At 34.5% G+C, this 6,778-nt stretch overlaps 1 pseudogene; it reads left to right on the forward strand.

Moving 5' to 3' along the window:
• The first annotated feature begins 2,358 nt into the window (after window positions 1-2,358).
• Window positions 2,359-6,778, forward strand: part of LOC104851356 — a 41,806-nt pseudogene continuing 37,386 nt past the window's right edge.

Below are 6,778 nucleotides of genomic sequence, written 5' to 3' on the forward strand. Positions count from 1 at the left end.
AATCCCTTTGAAAGGTAATCATCCTGGAAGATCCTGCAAGATCTCCTCACTTCCTTCAACAAATCAGTGTTTTCAAATTTTCCTTCATTTGATTTAATTTTATAAGAGGTAATTTTCTAAATCACATGCAAATGGTAGAAAAATCAAGGCTTTATTAGGTATAGTAAAACATTCACAAGAAACCCAAACTCATTTCCACAGTTTTATAAAAAAAAATGTGCTCATTAAATGTTAGATCAAATCACTTGATAGAAGGGAGTAGTTAAAGGAACTGGTGCATAAGATTTGTTATAGTTCCACTATAGTTATATTTCATGCTTTCTGCATATACTCTGGAAATTGCATCTTTATCCCTAGAACTGTCTTCTAGGACACTGTCTCTTACTAAACTTCATGTGTAATGCATAATTTACCATATCCTCCTATGTTAATATAGTAAAAATAAGGAGATACCAGCATTGAGAAAAAATTGTATCATTAAGAAAAATGTTAATTGAATATCTATAAAGAAATCCAAGTATTGTGGCTAAAACCTGTAATCCTAACACTCAGTTTGAGGCAGGATGATCACAACTTTCAACCTAGTCGGGGCAAAAACCCTGTTTCAAAATAAAATAAATTTATAAAATGGGACTAAGGCCATGGCTCGTATGCAGGTCATGGCCTGGGTTCAAACCTCAGTACTGAAAAAGAAGAAAATAGAAAAACCCATAAAGAAATAAATGTAGAAATATGGGTATGGTTGAATCTTATGTACACTAACTGAAGGAAAAACTCAAACTCTTTTTTTTTTTTTGATACCAGGGATCAAACTTGGGACCTTGCTCTTGCAAGGCAGGTGGCGGCACCACTGAGCTAAATGCCTGGCCCACCTGAAACTCATTTATTATACGTACTAATCAGATTTTCTGTCTCTGCGACACAATATCAGATAATGCAACTTAAAATAAGCAAGGCTAACTTTAGCATATGTTTGCGGAGAATTCTTTCCACGGTCACTGGGCTCTAAGTAGCAACATCACCGTGCATGGGCTTGGTAGAGTAGGCATGGAAGGTGATAGACTGCGGGGCACTGGGGCCAGCAAGGAGGGAGCCCGGAGCATGATTAGCAGTCAAAGCCACACTTCCTCTTCAGTATGTTTTCATAGTTGTTTGCATAACAAGACAAGGGTCAGCTAAGTCAGGCGTTCTGTGTGATCAGATTGGTGAGTCTACTTCTTTTCTGCAGTCCGAAGACAGAGTAAAAATCAGGGTATCTGACAGTTATTGACCATGTCTTCACTGTTTGGGACCATATTTACAGAGGTAGTGCATCAGAGTTCCACTGAAATGATTTTACAATGATTAAGAGAATAGCTAAGAGATAGTAAATACGTATTTGTTAACTGATAAGTAAACTGACTAGAAAGCATAATGACATTTTTGTTTCATCTTACCACTACAACTTTTAAAAGTATGTCTTAGAGTCATTTCTGTAAAATTGCCTGTTTAATCCAAATATTGGCTGGGGTACCTCAACTATAAGAGAGCTACCATGAGTTGTGATGTATAGCAAGCAAGATAGCAGCTTTTCTCCTTTGTATATTTGGTTTTGCTTGAAATTCCTGGAAACTGAAAGGGAGGAGGCATATTGATTAGTTTGGCCAGATCTCAATATATACATTTGTGATTTGACCCTCCTGTTGATTGTATAAGTGACTTTTCTTTTTCCCTTGATTCCATTTCTGTGCATGTATTTATATTTGTGTAATAATGGCAATATAATAAATTGTTTCAAGTACTCTAGAAGTATAGACTGATATATATAAGAATTCTAAAAAGTTGTAGTTATGTTATGTAGATATTATATATTAGGGGGGGCTTTGAACATGACCATACATGTTCACTCTATAAATTGGGCAACTTAAATGTATACAAAGTATATCAAATATTGGAATAAATTCCTTTCCTCCAATCTTGTCAGTTTTACATTGTCACATCAACCTGTTTTAAAACCTTTAACTAATCCATGAATTTAAAAACAAAATATGATATGGATGTATAAATCAACACTCAGCATATTCTCTCTGTTTGAAACATTGTGCAAAGTGTTACAGTCCATTAGATCTAACATGAAATTTCTATCACATAAATACTTATGACTGCAATATAAAAGCATCAAATTCTGTTTTCTGTTAGCATTCTAAATTTTAATTTACAACGAAAGAATAATATAAGCTGTTCTTTAGTGACAGTCTTTGAATAAATTAATGTTCATGGATTTCTATCAAAGTAATGGGACTAGAGCCTGCACCATTCTGACGGCATTAATTTAATGCTTAATAAGCTAAATGTCACATAAGAGGATTGGTGTTGAGCATGGCGGTGCACACCTGTAACTCCAGGACTCTGGAGATTGAGACAGGAGGATTAATGCGAGTTCAAGATGCCCCTACCTTTCATTGTGAGCCCAAATCTAGTCTGAACTGCAGTATAAGACCCTGTCTCAAAAAAAGAAAAATAAATAAATAAAATTTTACAAAGTGGGAAAAAAAGAGAAGTGTCAAAATCTTGAGCTAGACTTTTTCAACAAGCATTTGTTCTAAGAACCTTTCATCAGACAGGGATATTGTCAAAAGAAGCATGGTATGTATTCCTTTTCCAGAACTTTCCTGTTCTGGATCAAGAAAACACGTCTGAGTTTTCATTTTCCATACCTGTGTTCCCAGGTTTAGGGAACAGTCCTCTCTATATTTGTTCCTAAAAATCTGAAACTCATGCTTATACTTTACATAAGGTATATTTGTAGGTAAAATGTCTAGCAGCACTGAAAATAGAAAGTGAAGAAGAATGAGAGATTGACTGTAACACTCCCAACAACCACTCTTCCCTCATGCCTAGATTCACCTGGGGTCTTCAGTCTGGTATCTGTTGGTCTTCACAATGAACTCACTGAATGCGCATGACTTCTTACATGTAGACGAATCCTACCTTTTTATATAAAATCAAGCTATGAGCCCTAATTTTTACATTTCCCTTTAGAATTCAAAGTAAAGAGTGAAGCAGAGAAGAATATGAGTGAAATAATTTTCTATCTGTGTATCATATACGGAAGTTTTAATTATCCCAAAAGATCCAGTGGCCTGTTTATAGATTTCCACTTGATGTCTCTATCTTGTTGGCTAAACAGTTATTCAAAATTTACATGTTCCAAATGGCCTTTCCCAAAGGAACACTTTTCCCAACTTCTTCTTTTCTGTGAAATGGTGCCTTCACACACCCAATAATTACAAAATTTGAGAGTTATACTTGAGCTCTCCATTTGGTTACTCTCTTGTTTACACATATATGGCAGGGATGTTGGAAAGCTTTAATCACGGCATCCCCGATGATGCAAGCAGAAACACTGAATTCACGAAGCGATGAGTGTACTGTGGAAGTGTTTTGGTTAGAAGAGAGAGCTAGCGACATATGAGGGAGGAAGCCCCTTGATTACTTTCCGATGAATACATACACATTTTACCACTTAAAGAGAGACGTAAAGTGCTGGTGATCAATACTTGGTGAACATACTGAGTTCCACCCAGCAGACTTTCTTCTGAGCAGAGCATATGGGCAGAAGCTTGTAATGCAAGCCCTCTGGGAGGCTGTGGATCACAAGTTTGGATCTAGCCTGGGCAACTTTGCACTTGAGTGAGAATTTCTCAAAATAAAAATAAAAAATTAATCATAAAGGGCAGAGGAAGTAACGCCCTGTGAATGCCTTGGGTTCAATCCTTGGCATCCTGAAAAAAGAAAGTCCTTCTGTGCAGTTCGTCTTGAATCTCCACTTTTCACCATCGTCATGAAGACGTCCTAGTCAACGTCGTTATTTTCTTACACTACTTCGATGTCTGCCTATTTCATGGGGATCCATTGCGCAGTGGCAGAACAGTCTGCTGAAGATCTAAATCAGATCACTATATTTTCTTCTTGAAAACCTTCCACGATTCTCCATTCAAACCAGAGGAAAACGCAAGCTTTTAACTTCGTTATCAAATTCCTTCATAATTTCAACCTTGTTTTCTTCAAAATTTCATGTTCAATTATCTTTTTTTATTTTTCAATCACAGTCACCTTAATTTTCTTCCAAATTGAACCAAATTTATTCATGCTTCAGGAACGTTTGCATTTCCTCCTGCCCTGAGCAGTTTCCTTGCTTCCAAGTCTTACTCCAAATGCCACTACGAAGGAACTGGCAGTGTTTACCAACCTATGAGTCATTTTCTCTCATACCAAACTATTTCTTCATTTGTAGAATTTATCAGAATTTGAAATTATTGTTGGACTTTTGCACTTTGATTTTACTGCCAATGTTTATCAAGGGAACGTAGAAGTGAGGGAACTTCTATTATTACTCTTCATAATTCAGTTCCTAGAATAATCACAGTAAAGCCCCAATACTGTAATTTCTTGTGCAGCAAAAGAATGTTTCTTAATAGTATAATAAAAAACAAATTTCCTGAACTCCAAAATTTTTTTAAAAAATTAGATTTATCTTCAGTACATGGAAATGATTATTATCTGATAATGTCATTTCCAGTAAAAATTCTGGCAAATTTTTCAAGTAATAAACTTAGACTTATTAGGAACAATTGAGCAGATATTAGCAGGAACAAGTGAGCTAACAATAAGCCCCCTGAAATCTATAAAGAGCATTGATTTTTAAATGGTGTCCAAACTACATGTAATTCTTTTTCACAAGAAAGTTCTTCAGATTGAGTGATTGTTCATTGAATCAAAATCTATTCTTCTGTTCCAAACACATTCAGTTTAAAAATGATTTGAACAAAAACTAAGATTTATGAGGAAAGGAGCAAGTTTGTCTGCCATAATGTTCAGTGTACTTGCAATTTTACATCCCTTGTACTCCATGTTTATAATATTGTGTTTTAAAAATAAAAGTTTGAAAATTAAACACATTTTCTTTATCCAGCCTCCTGTTAATGGGCAACTGGGCTGTTTCCAAGTTTTGAGCTATTACAAACTGTGCTGCTAGGAACATAAGTGCACATAAATTGATATGTATTATTCTTTTAATTCTTTTGGAAAGATGCCCAGCAGGGGAATAACTGGGTCAAATGGGATTTTCAATCCCAGTTCTTCGAGGTCTCTCCATTCTAATTTCCAGTGGTTGCATCAGTCTATACTCGCACCAGCAGTGGAGAAGAGCTCCTTTGCCCCACAGCCCTTGCAGCATTTGTTATTGATTTCTTAATAGCAGCCATTCTCTATGGGGTGAGGTGAAATCTCAGCATTGTTTTCATTTGTATCTCTTGGATGACCAATGGCAATGAATATTTTTCATATGTTTATTTGCTGTTTCTACTTCATCTGAGAAATATCTGTTCATTTCAGATGCTAATTTTTGGATTGGGTCCACTTTGGTGGCAGTGCAGACTGGTGCAACCACTGTGGAAATCAGTGTGGAGATTCCTCAAAAAATGACTAGAGGTTCCACATGACCTGGCTATCTCCCTTCTCAGTATCTTCCCAAAGGTATTAAAAGCATCATACCACAGTGATATATGCACACCCATATTCAAAGCAGCACAATTTGTAATAGGTAAATCTTGGAATTAACCCAAATGCCCATCAATTGATGAATGGATAAAGATGTGGTTTTTTAAAAAATGTATAATGGAGTAGTATTCAGCCATAAAGAAGGATATACCTGAGACATTTATAGCAAAAGAGATGCAACTAGAGACCATATTCTTATGTGAAATAAATCAGACACGTATGTGTAAATATCTCATTGTTTATTTGGTGTGAGAAAAATACTGTGTAAAAATGGACAAAAATGTATAATAGGTAATGTCAAAATGTGAAGAAAAAGTTCAAATGGAAAGAGGCACTAAGGAGGCAAGAGGAGAAAAGGAAGAAAGAAAAGAAAGATAAAATAAAAACAAAGATTTGTAAATAAGGAGGGGAAGAGCTGAAGGGAGGGGGGGAGAATAGAAAAAAGTAAGATTAAAATATATGACAGGTATGAATTCTATATGTTGAATGTGATCATTATGTATTTCTAAATTCAACCAATAAACAATGAAAAATAACAAAATAAAGTTTGAGGTTTAGAAAGTTTTTCAAATCATTCAGTATTACATATCTCTGAGTATTAGTAATTAACTTTATTTCTAGGTTTGTTTGACTGTAAAGGCTTTCTTGTATCCATTAAAAATGGCTTTATATATTTGTTCTTCTCCAGGTACATGGTGATATGATCTATTTATATTTATCAGCTTCCATCTTTTTAGTAATAATCATATCTAATTATTTTAAGAGAAGATAGCACAGGTAAATTTTCTTAACATTTATTTTATAATAAAAGAGAGTTAGCATTGGAAATGGACCTTTATGTAGTCTTATTAAACCCCACTGTGGGAGTATGCATTGGTCTTTCTGGAAAACAAAGTTTCACGAAGTTCATAACATTATATCACTGATAGAGAAATATAATAATGCAATGTAAAAATTTATGAAAACCTAAATATAATCAATTAAAAATTGATGACTGATGCAATGTCATGTAATCATGTAATCAATGTCTTTGAAGAGTTCTTATTTTTATGGTAAGAAGCCTATATAATACATGATAATTAAATCGTAATAGAAGATTAAATGTAGGACAAAAATCTCATATATATATGTATATATATATATATATATATTAGCTGAAATAAACAATATAAATTGTTTTACAATCAATTTTCTAGCCCAAAGCATGATCTAAAGTGTGTAGTATTTTTTCCACAGG

The sequence above is a fragment of the Fukomys damarensis genome, unplaced genomic scaffold, assembly GCF_012274545.1.
Source record: "Fukomys damarensis isolate Sample0158 unplaced genomic scaffold, DMR_v1.0_HiC HiC_scaffold_11, whole genome shotgun sequence".
NCBI lineage: Eukaryota > Metazoa > Chordata > Mammalia > Rodentia > Bathyergidae > Fukomys > Fukomys damarensis.